This window comes from Capricornis sumatraensis, chromosome 14, assembly GCF_032405125.1.
Source record: "Capricornis sumatraensis isolate serow.1 chromosome 14, serow.2, whole genome shotgun sequence".
In the NCBI taxonomy this organism is placed as follows: domain Eukaryota; kingdom Metazoa; phylum Chordata; class Mammalia; order Artiodactyla; family Bovidae; genus Capricornis; species Capricornis sumatraensis.
In genome coordinates, this window is record NC_091082.1 from 66787064 (window position 1) to 66803988 (window position 16925).

At 36.5% G+C, this 16925-nt stretch overlaps 1 protein-coding gene across 2 annotated transcripts in view; it reads left to right on the top strand.

The window, feature by feature from the left end:
- The window catches only part of RASAL2 (RAS protein activator like 2), a 386680-nt gene that overhangs the window by 17627 nt on the left and 352128 nt on the right, over window positions 1-16925 (top strand). The gene's annotated exons all lie outside the window — the stretch shown is intronic.

The window sequence follows — 16925 nt, forward strand, 5'->3', positions numbered from 1 at the left end:
AACCACTGGACTACCAGGGATTTTCCTAATTAGATTGATTTTTGAGTTTTAAACCAACTTGTCACACTTGCATAAAACCCTACTTGGTCTTGATGTTTTAGTATCTTTTTATATGTTGCTTGATTTGCTTCATTTTATTTGCTAAAATTATCTTAAAGAATTTTGGGGACTTCCCTGTCAGTCCAGGGATTAAGACTCTGTGCTTCCAATGCAGGGGGCCTGGATTGGATCCCTGATCCCTGGTGGGGAAATGAGGATCCTGCATGTTGTATGGTATGGCCAAAAAAAATCTGCATCTGTATTCATGGAGGAATATTGGTGTGTGGTTTTCTTGTGTTATTTCTCTGGCTTTGGTTTTAGAGTGTCCTCAGATCACAGTGCGATACTTCCCACTGTGTTTACTCTAAAGAAAGTAAACTGCTTGCCAGTGCAAGAGCCATAAGAGACGGGATTTGATCCTTGGGTTGGAAAGATCCCCTGGAGAGGGGCATGGTAACCTACTCCAGTATTCTTGCTTTTGGGGAATCCCATGGACGGGGAGCCTGGCGGGCTATAGTCCATACCGTCGCAAAGCACTGGGCATGACTGAAGTGACTTAGCATGCATGCACGATATCACAGTGTGCATTGTAAAGTATTTCTCTTTTAATTTTCTGGAAGAGTTTATATAGAATTGGTATTGTTTCTGCTTTGTGTGTTTGGTAGAATTCATCAGGTAAGCCATCTGTACCTGAAATTTTCTTTGTGGGAAAATTTTTCTCACTTCCAATTCAGCTTCTTTAATAAATATAAAATTTATGTTATTCATTTGTTTTTGATGGCCTATTGTTGTTTGTGTGTTTGAAGGATTGTGTCCTTTTTTCTTAAGTAGTTAAATTTATCAGCATAAAATTGTTTAGGATATTTCCTTATCTTTTTAATAACTTCAGAATCTAATGATGTTACTTCTGTTATTCCTGATATTGTAAATTTCTGTCTTCCCTATTTTACCCTCCATCAGTCTGGTAGGTTTAAGTTTATCAAATTTATTGGTCCAAGAATCAGCTTTTGGTTTCACCGTCTTTGTTCCTATATTTTTCTTCTTTGAAATTTTACTGATTTCTGTTATAATATTTATTATTTACTTTCTTTTATCTACTTTGGGTTTCATTTATTGTTTTGATATCCCTTTACTACTTTCTTAATATAGAAGCTGAGGCCGTTTATTTGCAACTTGTCTTCTTTCCTGATAAAGGCATTTCCGTGCTGTAAATGTTCCTCTAAATACTGCATTAGTTCTGCCTCGCAAATGTGCTGTGGCATGTTTCATTTAGTTCAAAATAATTTCTCATTTTTCCTTTGATGTTATCTTTGACTCATGGGCTTTATAGAGGTTTATATAGTTTGCAAATATTTGAGGATTTTCCAGATGTCTTTTTGTTACTAATTCCTAATTTGTGGTCAGGATATACTTTGTATGATTTGAATCCATTTAGATTTATTGAGACTTGCTTTATGACTCAGTATAGTGTGCACTTACTTGTTTTAAAAATGTGTGTTTTGCTATTGTGGAATGGAGTGTTTTATAAATATCTGTTAAGTCTAGTGGTTAATAGTGTTGTGCAAGTCTCTGTAAGATTCTTCTTGATTTGCTATCAGTTATTGACAGCTTTGTTGAAGTCTGGTTAATTGTGGATTTGTCTATTTTTCTCTAGTTCTATCAGGTTTTGCTTGTGTATTTTGAAGCTTTGTTATTAGGAACATAGACATTTAGGTTATGATGTCCTCCTGATGAAGACATAATATCATTATGTATTTTATCGTTAGGAAATAGTCCTCTTTATCACTAGTGATATTCTTTGTCCTGGAATCTGCTTTATCTTACTTTAATATAGCTACTCTAGCTTTTTTGTGACTTGTATTAGCATGGAATTTCTTTTTCCATCCTTTTATTAGTACTTTAAACTCACTTGTCCCTTTATAGTTAAAGTGGGTTTCTTTTAGGCAACATATAGTTAAGTCTTGATCTTTTATCCAGTCTTTCAGTTGGGTTATTTGGACTAATTACATTTAATGTGTTTATACTTAATTATTTATATTTAATATGATTGGTTGCATTTAAATTGGATGGGTGGGTTTAAATCTACTATAGATATCTTACTATTTGTTTTGTTTCTCATATCTGTTCCTTTCTCTCATTTTACTCTTTTAATGCTTTTTGAAGTAATTTTGTATTTTTTACGATTCTACTTTCTATTTTGTTTTACATTAGTGATTGCTTTATAGTTTATATATCTTTTAATCTATAATAGTCTAACTTCAAGTATTATTACACTACTTCATTTATAGTTAAGAACCTTATAACATTATACTTAATGATTTTAACTTTCTGGCTTTTGTGCTATTGTCATGCATTTTACTTCTACTTATAAACTCTACACAAATATTGTTTTTGCATCAAATAGTTGATTATATTTTAAAAAGATTTAAATAATACAGGAAAATATAAAAATTTTACTTGTTCCAGGCAGCAGGGTAATTCTGGTCCTTGTTAGTCCACCTTGATCAATAGAAATCGTCCCATATCTGGTTTGGCCCTGAGTGATAGCATGTCCTGGAGCAAATCAGCAGTTTTCTTCCTTCTGTGGTTTTAAATCTGGTGTTTTCATCTCTTCAGGGAGGTATGATATTGAGTTATTGAAGCTTGAACAAGTTGGATTTCTTTAGTGCCTTTTACTTATTTATTTTTTATTTTATTTTTTTAAGTCTTTATTGCATGTGTTACAATATTGCTTCCATTTCATGTTTTGGTCCTTTTTTCTTGTTTTTGGCTACTAGGCATGTGGGATCTTAGCTCTGCTACCAGGGATCGAACTCAAACCCCCTGCATTAGAAGGTGAAGTCTTAACCACTAGACCACCACCCTTTTACTTATTTAAAGTCAGTACTTCAACGAGGTCACTGTATCTCCATAGTGTCACCCATATAGCCATCTGACTCAGTACAATAAAAAGCCTTCATACACTACTTTTTAAATTCCTCCAAATGTGCCACAAACTGTTAATGGCATAAGCTGTGACTACAAATTTCACAGCACATCTCTTCCTGTAAATGGTGGAGTGGAAGTTGGGAATGTTTATTTGACCTGAATAAATCAACGAAATACTTTTTTCCTTTTCTGAAGGCACTGATTCTTGGCAAGCAAAGTCAATTTTTCTACGTTTAAACTAAACATCCAGTCTTTTTAAAAGTCAAAGTGAAAGTGAAGTCGCTCAGATGTGTCCGACTCTTTGCGACTCCATGGACTATAAGCCTACCAAGCTCCTCTGTCCGTGGGATTTTCCAGGCAAGAATACTGGAGTGGGTTGCCATTTCCTTCTCCAGGAGATCTTCCCAACCCAGGGATTGAACCCAGGTTCCCTGCATTGTAGGCAGACTCTTTACTGTCTGAGCCACATAACTAGCAGTCAATTAAGCTACTAAATCATGCTTACTAATAGGTTAAAAAGTTAAGGTATGATTTTTGCCAAGTAGACAATGGGAAGCACAAATCAGGGTGAGTTGGTGAAGGGCCTGCTTTTGGCATACAAGCTGCTTGTTGTGTAGGCATTACAGTGACGTCTATACTTGTTGGTTCACTCTAGATATTCTGAGTGAAAAGAGAACATATTGACTTAGGAACAAACATGTATGTTGGTGGATCTAACCTGAAGCAAAGTTATTTGTGAATCTTGTCCTAATGGTGCTTACAGTTTAGCCAGGGAGGTAACTGTTAATCAAATGCAAACTAAGTATAAAACTAAAATTCTCACAAATACTGTATAAGAAAGTACACAGTGCCCTAAAAGTATATAACTAACTGATCTAATTTAGTTTGAGAGAATAAAGAAGACTTTCTTAAGGCAATGACTAAGATCTGTGGGGTGAATAGGGGTTGACTAGGTGAAGGGAGTTAGGAGTAGGCAGATGTTCCAGATGAAGAGGATAATGTGTGAAGGTCCTGGTGTTAGTGAGCCTGGCAAATTTGAGGAATTCTGAATAAAGACTGGAGGGGCTGGATCACAAATATTTAGAGGATGCATGGTATAAGATGCGGCAAAGGAAGTAGCTATGTGTGCAGGATTTGGGTCTGGGTCAGTGCCTGCTCTATTTGCCTTAGGAAAGACCACTCTGACTTCAGTGTAGAAGATAGATTGGTTTGGAGCAGGGAGACCAGTCAGAAGGCTGTTGTTATAATTGGGGTGGGAGATGATGGTGATTCAGACTAGGAAGATGGTGATAGAGAAGAGAGAAGTGGATAGATTTGAGAGATATTTAGGAGGTTAAAATGGATAAGATTTGGTGAAGGATTAGATATGGGGCACTGAGATATGTGGGGAAGGGTGGGGAGATTTGAAAAGGGTAGGTTGTGGTTTAATTGTGAATAGATACTGGAGGGATGTTGGTACTATTTAACAAGATACAGCTGTTTGTTTTGTTGCTTGTTTTTGTTTTCCTAGTGAAATAGAAGCATTTTTTCTCCAGGGAGATGTATATTTTATTTAGGGATGTTTCAGAGTCCTCTTCATCATTTAGGACCTAGCACAAATATAACTTCTTCCCTGACATCTCTTTGCCCTTTCCCCCCATAGCTAGAAATAATTTTTCCCTTCTCTAAAGCTTCTGTTAAGCTGTTTACAGTTCTATTATGGAATCTTTCACCATCTAACTTGTTTTCTACTTACTTGTGTATGTTTAATTTCCTTTATTGAAAGCTGCTTATTGAATGGAAGATTTGTTCACTTTGATAGTCTCACAGCTAACAGTTTCTTTCCTATTCTTTAATGGATTTGATAGTCACAATTAACAGTAATATTTCTTTAATACTATGACCTTGTGAGGGTGTGGGTTCCATGAGGGAGTATACTACCTCAGTTAATTAAAGCTTTGTGTACATTAAGATATATATATACAAGAAGATTTCACTAGGGTAATAAAATGGTAGAAAGGTCTTTTATAATTTCAATTTTAGATCATTAGTCAATATTAAACATTACTTTTTTTAAAAAAGGGAACTACAGTTAAATATACTTTTGCTCAATTTTTAAAAATAAAATAGGTTATTGATTTAATTCATCAGTCTATGATTGATGAGCTAAGCATAGGCTTATAAAACACCTAACATTTGTGTAAGACTTAATAATTGTTCAGAACATACTCACACAAAATATGTCTCAATCTCATCCTGTAATAGTCTTATTAGATAAGTATTGTTCTAATTTTGCAGATCCATGCCATATTTTAAAGGATTCTTTTGAAGACCTTGGGATGAAGTTATTTTGTGTTTTCAAAAATCAAAATATTCCTTTTTACTTTCTCTAATAGATTGAACTGGAAGCTCTTTGAGTAGTAAAGTCACTGATAATATTATAAGTAGTAATCTTTTGGGTGACTTGGCCTGAATAGCTTTTTGGGCTATCATCTCAATCAAGTTCACATTCTAGGATGAACTCATCTCTAACCCATTCTGTTTAAGCATTTTGTGATGTTTTTATATTTTAGTTTAGAGAAAGCCCTTAAATGTGCCTCCCAAGTAACAAGTAAAGCTGCGTTTTAAAGTAGATTTACTTATATTAGAAAATAAATGTACCTTAAGGGAAGGATGCAGATAGCAAGATCTTATCAATAAAGCACAGTTAAGATTTGGAATATGATGATATGATTCTTTAACGTTGTTTTAGTGTATTAAAAGGAATCAGAGCAGCATCCCAGTAGCCTTCTTTCCCCCAGGTTTTCAAAAAATACCAATTTCATTGTACATTTTCTACTCTTTCCAGGTGAGTGTCATCAAACTTAGTGGTGATTTAGGTTTCTAAACTGATAGGTTTCTGAGACCTAACCGAACTCCTTTATGAAAATCAGTACAATATTTTCTTAACATACGATCATCTTCAGAGTTTTGTGAATAAATTTTTCTCTTTTTCCAGTTTCCTTTTAATGTTCCTTTTACAAAAAATTTGTTTCCTAAGGGATTAGAAACTTATATCTGTGTGTTGTCATTTAGTTGCTAAGTCATGTCTGACTCTGTGACCTCATGGACTATAGCCTGCCTGGCTCCTCTGTCCATGGGATTTCTCAGGCAGAAACACTAAAGTGGGTTGCCAGTTTCTTCTCCAGGAGATCTTCCAGACCCAGGGATTGAACTTGTGTCTTCTGAATTGCAGGTGAGTTCTTTACTGCTGAGCTACCAGGGAAGCCATATTTGTGTAGTTTTGGGTATGTATGACTTAACACTTTGCGTTCCTCATGGCAACTTTGTGAAATAGGGTTCTAAATGAAAAAACAGCCTGAAGGAAGTTGGGACTTGCTTAGAGACTTCAGTGTAGGTTTTTTTGCTGCTGTTGTTTTAGTTGTCAAGTTGTGCCGGGCTCTGTTATAACCCCATGGACTGTAGCCCACCGGGCTCCTCTGTCCATGAGATTTCCCTGACAAGATTACTGGAGTGGGTTGCCATTTCCTTCTTCAAGGGATTTTCCAACCCAGGGATCGAACCCATGTCTCCTGCTTGGCAGGCAGATTCTTTACCATTGAGCCACCTGAGAAGCCCTCAATGTATTAATAGCACTTCTTTCTAATAATAGAAATCAAGTAGTTCTTCTCTCTCTCTCATTACACTCTTTCCCCTCAAACCCTAGATCTCTCTGCCTTTTGTTTTTCTGCACATTGCTTAAAAGAAACAAAAAACAACAAGCAAAAAAAAAAAAAAAAAAAAAAACGGCATGCTTTTTTATCTTTGGCATTTTTCACTAAACTCAGTTCATTTTTGGTTTTAGTGTTTCTGATAATGTTTCTCATGTCTGGGTTCCTTTGGAAGTTTTTGGAGATAGATGTTCTTTAAAAGCTAAGCCTGGCTCTAGGACTGCCTTGTTTTTTACTTATGGTATTCTGTACCTTAAAGACAAAGGGCACCCTAAGTCTTCTCAAAGGAGCATGGAATCCTTGGAGCTGTCTCCTGTTGTTATTGCTGGGGAAAAAAAAAAAAAAAATCAGTGATTGAATGTGCCACCAGCCTGACTCATTAAATGTTCAAGTGAATGGGTTTGGAATGTTAGGTGAAATGTGGAAATGTTAGTGTGCTTTATTAGCAATTCTGTTTTTATATGGTATTAGAAAAGAGAGGCAAGTATGGGATTGTTCAGCTATTTTATAAAGCCAGTGCTTTTTGAAAAATGGAATATTTTGGGAGGCACGTTAACTCAAAAAGAAAAGGATGCTGTCTGCTTTAACTGTGCTAAAGTAAAAAATGGAGAACATGAAATTGACATGGCCATTTGCTTAAATAATATTTTCAGGTCTTCAGGAATGAAGACTGTAGTAGGAATGCAGTAAGAATGATTGGACGTTAAAACGACTTGAGAAGTCATTTATCTGTTTGCATCCTAGCATGTCATTTTAATGTGTATCCAGGAAGACAATGAATCAAAATGATTGATGTGTGAACTGACTGCACTATTTATTAGAAGCAAATAATTTTGGGGTACATGAAAAACCTTTAACAGGGAGCTAAGATTTTTATAACCAATAAAGGTTTATTTATTTTGGAGGATAAAATTATAGCTATGGTTAACTGTAGTTTTTGCATGAGGTAAAAATTGATGGTACAGATTGGTCAGATTTTATAGTCTGGCCATTCATCATAAAATGAATCTGGAATGTTTACTTTTCATTTCTTAGCTTACACACAACTCTGCTGGACCATTTAATTATATTTGAAATGTGTTTTTATTTTTAGATCTTAGTTGAATTGACCAGAGGCTGGTGGTAATAAATTTACGAAGTGTGGTATAGTCTGTGGATAGAGATTGCTAGAATTTCATTGCATTTACTGTGGTCCTGCATTCAACATGTCCTCTAGTGTTAGTAAAAATGAGTCTTTCTACAATCTACATAAATATCACTAGGACTGCTTCTTAAAAATGCACATCATTGGACCTTTCCTATCCACAGCTCCCACCAATCAAAATCTCTGGGAACTGTGCCTAGGATTTACATTTTAACAAGCACCAGGAAATTTGGAGGCATGTTAAAATTTGAGATCCCCTTTACAGATGATTACACACATTACATGTATTGTTCTTTCTGTTTAACATAGTTAAATTAGAAGATCTTTGAAGGCAGGTAAGAACAAGGATATGTATTTTCAGTTTAAGAATCAAAATATGCTGTATGCCTTAAGCTTATGCAGTGATGTATGTCAGTTGTTTCCCAATAAATCTGTGGGAAAATAAATTTTATTATCTAGGAGAGAAAAACAGATTTTTAGAGGTTTAAAATACAGCGAACATCTAATTACAGCATTAATTTATTTGTTTCTCCTGAGAATGCAGTGTGGACTTGAATTGTATATTTCAGCCCTTTAAACATCTAATGTTTGTTAAAGCAGGTAGAAAGTACCCTAAGGGTTCTAAAGGGTACATTTCATTTCCTGTTGCACTGAAGAAATATAGATAAGCTACACGTTGAACTTGCACTATGCTCGCTCACTCCTAGTGTTCTTTCACGTTAGTTTTTCTGAAACTCGCCTTGATTTAAAATATAAAAAGAGAAAGGATGGGGAAAAAACTTGGTTTCTTATTTAATATTGTATGAAATTTGTGTGATGTGTTTATCTTTGTTAGTAGTTTCAACTTTTTTTCCTCGAAAGTAAATATCCAGAACCCCAGAAAATACTCCCAAGGCATTTCCCTGGCCCTCAATGGCCTTGGGCATAAAGTTTGAAAATCACTGGGAGTTAAGGTGGTTAATATTTATTAAGTTATGAGAGGCGAGAGAAGAAGGGAGAGTCTGAAGTACTGTCAAAGCTGTTCAGTCCTTAGAGCAGTTGTTCTCAACCCGAGGCAGCTCTGCCCTCCTGCCAAACATGTTTGGCCATGTCTGGAGACAATTTTGGCTGTCACGTCTGGGGTGGAGGGAGGGGGTTCCTTGTTTTAGTAGGTGGAGGGCAGGGTACTGCTGAACGTTCTTCAGTACACAGGATGGCCCCCTACCACACAGAACCATCCTGCCTCTAACATCAGTAGTGTCTTAGTTTGAGAAGCCCTGTCTTAATCAAACCAGCTTTCTCAAATATGACTTGGTTTATAGACCATATTCTAAAATATAACTTGGTTTACAGACCATATCCTCCGTCAGTAAGAGTTCAATGGACAAGAGGCCAATTTTTTTTTTCTTTTGTAAATGAGTAGCTGGGTAAATTGTCGTGCTGTTGCTGTTGGGTTACTCTTTCATTAGGGTGTTTATTTGGCAGATATTTTGATTAAACCGTAGTTTTCTTTCAACAGTTTTATCAAAGTCCTTACTAAGAAAATGTTATTTACATTGTGTGTGATAGCCTGTTAGATGTGCACAGTATGAAATGACAACAGCTTCTTTTTTAAAATCTCCCTTCCCCATGTGGAGGGTGTTTCGCTTTTATTTTATAACCAGTTTTTATCAGACAGTTTGGCTTCTTTTAAAAAGAAATTTAAATCATGTTTATTGAAGTCAGTTGTCTTTTTTAAAGTGGAAATATTTCTAGTTGTAGAATCTCCATAAACATGTTTGTATTAATGCACCAGCATTTTAATCCAGTAATTAAGGAACTTCTATAAAGAGAGAAAAAAAAAAAAAACTTGAGTTTAGAATGTTGTGTTTCAGTATTTGAGAAATGATCTCCTACCCTTCTTAAGTCCCAACAGCCAGTCACGGGAACAGCTTGCACGAGTTGATTGTTGTTGTTCAGTGTCTAAGTCGTTTCCGACTTTGCGACCACATAGACCGCAACACTCCAAGCTCCTCTGTCCTCCGGTATCTCCCAGAGTTTGCTCAAATTCATGTCCATTGAGTCAGAGATGCTATATAACCATCTCATCCTCTGCTGCCCCTTTCTCCTTTTGCCTTCAATCTTTTCCAGCATCAGGGTATTTTCCAAAGAGTCGGCTCTTTGCATCAGGTGGCCAAAGTAATGGAGGGTCAGCTTCAGCATCAGTCCTTCCAATGAATATTCAGAGTTGATTTCCTTTAGGATTGACTGATTTGAACTCCTTACAGTCCAAGGAACTCTCAAAAGTCTTCTGGAGTTGATGCTTTAACATTAGCCAGAAAAAGTACACTAAGGAAGTTCTGGTCACCCAAAACGCTTCTTTCAGCTTTATTCCCTCTGTAGTGGATATGTTGTATTTTACCCTATTCCTGTGGCATTATATATTTAATAGGTGTACAGGGAAGCCTGACGTGCTGCAGTCCACGGGGTCACAAAGAGTCGGACACGACTGAGTCACTGAACAACACCACCACATTTCAGATCCTTTTTGCTTTTTATTTGAGGAAGAATTGAAGTATCTGATTGTTGAACATTGTTGGAACTATCTATCTGTCTATCTATATTTTTTTGCTTGTGCCAGTCAGCTTCCAGGATCTTAGTTTCCCAACCAGGAATTGAGCCCGGACCACGGCAGTGGAAGCACTAGGTCCTGTCCACTGGCCTGCCAGGGAATTCCATGTTGGAACTATATTCTTATTACCTTATTTTAAAGTTTTCCCCAAGATTTTTTTCATAAGGCAGTTGGGATGGTATCTCTTCATTTGCAGCATAGAATGTATACTTACTAATTGGGTAAATTAGAAACCTACTAACTCGGAAAGAAATTTTTCACAAAAGGGCAGAAATGTAGTACTTCAACACTTTCTGTGGATGTAGAAAACAAGAGCTGTTAATTTCACTCAGTTTTATGGCCAGTTACAGTGACTAACACAGGTTTTACCTAATGTATATTGTTATATTTCAGCATGGGAGTGGTAGAAAATAATTGTATTAAGTAGAAGCACAGGGTGTTTGTAAACAGTAACTTTCCATGCGAGGGAAAGCATGACCACCCTACTTTATGTGATACTTGGTAATTCTGTCTATAGGAGAGTGCTTTTGAGTTTGCACTAGGGAGAGACTGCCACACTGCCAAAACAGCTGTGCCTGGTTACTATGATTTGTAAGATAAGTTCCCAAAGAACTATTTGTGTTATGATAGGCCATTTTTCAATTTATTGCTTACCCTTTGGTTATTTCTAGTGTATTGCCTTGATGAAGTCAGCCCTTGTCTTTAGAAATAAAATGCAAATTTGAAGGACAATGTTAGAAACATGGCTTTTACTTCTGACCTATTTGAGTAAAGTAGGCTTCTCCAGAGAATAGAAGAGGTTGGCAGAGAGTGAGATGGTTGGATAACATCACTGACAAAATGAACATGAACTTAGGCAGACTTAGGGAGATAGTGAGGGACAGGGAGGCCTGGTGTGCTGCACTCCATGGGGTCTCAAAGAGACACGACTTAGCGACTGACTAACAACTACAGGCTTCCCTGGTGACTGAGTGGTAAACAATGCAGGAGACATAGGTTTGATCCCTGGGTCAGGAAGATCCCCTGGAAAAGGAATTGGCAACCCACTCCAATATTCTTGCCTGGGAAATCCCATGGACAGAGGAGCCTGGTGGGCTACAGTCCCTGGGGTCACAAAAGAGTTGGACATGACTTAGTTACTGAACAACAACAACAATAGTACAAAATTACTCTAGTCTTACAAATTGAATACTTATTTAGGTTGCTTATTATGGCAGTAGGAGTGTTTAAGTTGATCATAGTACTCTGGGCTTTTGTTGTTTACTCAGTTATAATTTACATACAATGAATTTTACCCCTTTTATGGGTGCAATTCTGTGAACTTAGATAAGTAGAGACAGTCAAGTAAACGCCCATCTGTAGTCTAGAGTGAATGTTTCCATCACCCCGAAGGTAGCCTTGTCTCGCTTACCGTCAGTCTCCTTTCCCACTTCTAGTTCTTGGCAACTACTGATCTTTCTAACTGTATCCTGTTGCTTTTTTCAGAATGCTATATAAATGGAATCATAGAGTATTTCTGGTTTCTTTAACTTACCATGATTCTTTTCAGAGTCTTCCGTTTTTAAGTTTTAAATTTTTTAATGAGTCAGTATTTCATTCCTTTTCATTGCCAAGTAGTATTCTATTACATGAATGTGCCACAGTTTATTTGTTCATTTGCAAGTTGATGGATATTTTGCTTTCAGTTTCGGCAGCTATGCATAAACTGCTCTATTCATTGGCATGCAGGTTTTTGTCTGGGTGTATGTTTTTTATTTCTCCTGGGTAAGTATCTAGGAATATTTGAACACTGGGTCATATGGTAAGAGTATGTTTAACTTTATAAGAACTTGCTGTACTGTTTTCTAAGGGACTGTTCTCTCTCTAAATTGATTGCTCAGTCAGTCGACATACATACAAATAGTGGTAAGCTACTGATAAAATGGATTGTTTTAACCATTTTTAGATGATAAGCTTCAGTGCATTAAGTACATTCCCATTATTGTGCAGTCATCACCACGCTTCATCTCCGTAATTTTTTCATCTTGTTAAACTGAAACTCTGTACCCATTGTATAATAATTGCCCATTTTTACTCCCCTTAACCCTGGCAACCACAATTCTACTTTATTTCTATGAGTTTAACTATTCTAGGCACTTCTTATAAGTGGGATCATAAAATATTTGTCCTTTTGTGACTGTTTATTTGATTTATCATAATGTCTTCAAGGTTCATTCATATTATAGCGTGTGTTACAGTGTGTTTCCTTTGTAAAACTGAATAATATTCCAGTGTATTATATACCACATTTTGTTTATCCATTCATCTATCAATGGGCACTTGGGATACTTCCACTTTTGGCTTTTGTGAATAATGCTGGGACATTGGTATACAAATATCTGTTTGAGTCTCTGCACTCGGTTTATTTAGGCATCTTTGTACCTTCTCAAAAGTAGAATTGCATCGTATATTAATCCTGTATTTACTTTTTTGAGGAACCACCGTACTGTTTTCCGCAGTGGCTGTGACATTTTATATTCTCACAGAAATATACAAGGCTTCACATCCTTGCCAACACTTGTTACTTCTGTCTTCCTTTCCTTTGATAATAATATTCTAATGGGAGTGAAGTGGCATCTCATTGTGGCTTTAATATCACAAGTTGTGTTTCTTTTGTTACATTGTGAAAAATGTCTCTAAAAGTATTTTGTTTTGCTTTTAAAATTAAGAACTTATATTATTTTTCAGAAAAATAACAGTAAGCTTTCCTGTATTCTGATAATGTACGTGATATTCTAACCAGCTTAAAATTGGATTGTCCTCGATTTCCTGCTCTCTCATACTCATAGCTGGGACTGTCAAACTGAAAAATCTGTTCTGTGCTTTAGGAGTTGTTTTTTAACCTACTCCTCAGAGCTTCCCAGCATACACATTTTCATCCTTTTCACAGTTAGTATTGACTTACTCACTGGTTTTAAAAAGCTGTAATTCCGGTTCTATTACCAATCAAATGATTTTTTTTTTTCTCACATCTCTCCCACCCCTAGTACAAAGTTTTGATACGACTAGTCTTTCTATGCAAACTTTCTATTAATTTCAGTTCCTAATAACTATATTGTCTTATGAGTTGGAGCCATAAAGATGATGGGTTAGATCAAATTTAGTGTCCCTACTAGCAAAAAATATAGCATATTTAAAATGATCTATCTTAGAAGTTTGCTATTAAAAACTATGTATGAAAAATAGTCTAGCACTAGATTGAAAAGTAGGGATATATGATGCTACGTTTTAGACTAATTGAGCAAAATACGTTAAACAATTAAAGAAGGTGTTCTTGAACTGTGGAGACTATATTGTTCATAAATTATATAGCAGTGAATTAGAAAAATTGTGTTGCTGCTAATACAGTTGTACTTTTTTTTGTTGTTGTTGCCAATTGGCAGATACTTGAACATCTACTAAAGAAGAAAAGCTTGGTGCTAGGTACTTTAGAGGGTTTTGTTGTTGTTCAGTCACAAAGTCGTGTCTGACTCTGTGACCCCGTGGACTGCAGCCTGCCAGGCTCCTCTGTCCATGGGGTTTCCCAGACAAGAATATTGGAGTGGGGATCTTCCCAATCCAGGGATCAAACCCACGTCTCCTGCATTGGCAGATAGATTCTTTACCACTGAGCCACCATGGAAGCCCATAGTGGGTGCAGGCAGGTAATTATAATAATTGATATTTTATGATGCTTACCAAATGGTAGACACTTCTTTTGTGTGTGTATGCTTAATTGCTCAGTTGTGTATGATTCTTTGCAACCCTGTGGAATGTAACTCGCCAGACAGCTCTGTCCATGGGATGTTCCAGGCGAAGAAGACTGGAGTGAGTTGCCATTTCCTACTCCAGGGGATATCCTGACCCAGGAATTGAACCTGCATCTCTTGCATCTCCTGCATTTGCAGGCAGATTCTTTACCACTGCGCCACCCGGGAGGCCCAGGCACCTTTTTAGGCACTCAGAATTTATTGCTTATATAATTTTTACAACAGCTATATGCTGTTATGCTCCCTTTGCAGATGAGAAATCTGAGGCATAGGGAAGGTAAATATCTTGGTCAAGGTCACAAAAGCTGATGATAGAGCTTGGATTTGAGCCGGGATGGTATGGTTCCAGAGTCTGTGCTCTCAACCTGTAGTGTATACCAGAAAGTAAAAAACATGGTTTTTGCCCTCAAATGACCTATCATCTTCCTTGCTGGCTCACACAGTTAAGGATCTGCCTGCAGTGCAGGAGACCTGGGTTCAATCCCTGGGTCAGGAAGATCCTCCAGAGATGGGAATGGCAACCCACTCCACTATTCTTGCCTGGAGAATTCCATGGACAGAGGAGCCTGGTGGGCTACATTCAGTGGGGTCGCAAAGAGTTGAACACAACTAAGTGACTAACACTTTTCACTTTTTCAGCCTGTAGTCTAGTTGAGGTAACATGTATCAAACACACACAAAGATATACAGTATATATACATATATATATGTATTTTATACAGTATATATTTTTATAGGGTATACACTGTAAATAAAGGCAATAAATAGAAAGATGGGTCCAGTTAGTTGACTAGATTGGCATACCAAGCAGAATCAGAATTCTCATCTCTGGAAATATTGTTGCATAATACTATGGAGAGCTGCGAGGGGCTATCCACTGTGTATATGCACTCTGGATAAGATGGGAAGAAACACCATTCTTTCAGGTAGTACTTTTTTTGTTTGTTCTTTAAAAAAGTGGTTTTGGCCATGCATATGTAGTCATATTGAACAGTTTATTATTAACATTCCTTCACTTTTGGAGTCTCTTAAATTAAAAGGTGTAAAATCTTCAGAGTAAGGATGTTGAAAGACCAAGCTGCCTTTTCAAGGGATTTCTACTTGCACTACCCTTTGAAAGTCATTCTTCTTAATGCGTGGGAGAAGATGGGGAAAGGGAAGAAAAGAAGGGGATAGTTGCATTTATCCAATCCCCATAAGTGACCTTCGTTAGATGGGGAAAGGGAAGAAGAGAAGGGGACAGCTGCATTTATCCAGTCCCCATAAGTGACCTTTGTTAGATGTGTTTTAATACTTCCGGTCTGTGTCATGCATTACACAGCATGCTGTCATGTGCGGTCGGCCCCTTCATGACTCTGAGTAAATCTGACTCAGTGATTGAGGCCTGGCCTCAAGGGAAGCAAACATCCACTTAGGGCAACTAGGAGATTAAGACTGGATTTCATTCTTTTGGCCCTTCCTTGTATAGCTTCTTTTGCCCTCAGTCACATTTTGTGACCCGAAGATTAAATTCTTAGATTGATTCTCCTCTTCTTTTATTAATTTTATTATTCCCCAAATGTGTCACAGACAGGAGGACAGAGTGGTTTGAAGACAAGAGACTTAACAAAGGTTTTTGTTTGTAAAAGAACTTTCTTTTTAGCAATCACTATTACCCAGTCCTTAATGACAGTGTATTCAAGTATAAGTTCAACATTTTCTTTTGACTTTGAATTATTCTTGAGTTTTAGTGAGATATGTAGCCTCTTAAAAATTAGGCTGTGGGAAAAAAATACTTTCTGTTCTGAAATGAAAGCATTTAAAATCATAAGAAAGTTTAGTCCCCTTTTTCCTGTGGAAATAATAAAAACAGCATTAACTTTTATTCTTTGTGTCATTGATACTGCTTTCTCTGATTTTTGAAATTTCAAGGATAGATTATCTGGGGAGAACACATCTTTTTGGAACTTAGTTTAGGATATATACATACCTAAAGGAAATTTAAGACAAGAAAGAAGTGGAATGAGAGTTTTACTTCTAATGTTGTTACTTCTATGCTAGAGATAAATTCTTATAGTGGTAATCTTTGCATAAAAAGGCTTTCAGTATATTTGTTTTTCTTTTTTCAATATTTATTCTTAAATCCAAACTTTTGTTGCTGTTCTTTGAGCTAGCCTATAGGCATGTTTCTCCTTCAGTTTCTGATCAGGGGAATTGTACATAACTTCAGTTGAATTCTGATATTGTTGCTTTGTTCCTAAAGAATAGAAATTTGCAATGAATAAATGACTGGTAGAAAAGAGGGCCAGAGACCAGTACCTCTCTACCCTACTTACTAAAGTGTATAAAAAATTGGAAAGGAACAAAGGGTCGCCTTTGTGGCTCTGTTATGGAAAGCTGGAGAAAACCTATGTGAAAATGTCTGTTTTCTTCAGAAGACATTTTATGGAACAAAATTGAAAGGAATTTTATTTTAGAAAGATAACCTAGTTCAGTTTTCATTTTTATATAATGTTTATCAGCATGGGCCTTCTGACCCTGATGCAGTGTTCTTTCTGTGTCATTTGTTGGGTGTTTAGGATCTCTTTGGTGACTTACCGAATCTCTCTTGTTGAAAAACCTCAGAATTAAAAAAAATTGACCCGTATAGAAAATGCATATTGCATTTTAGAAATGAAGTACCTGTCAGTTTTGTTACTTGGAAGTCAGATAAACTAGAGTTCCAATCCTGGTTCAGCACTTTATTAATTGAATAACAGGTTACTCTC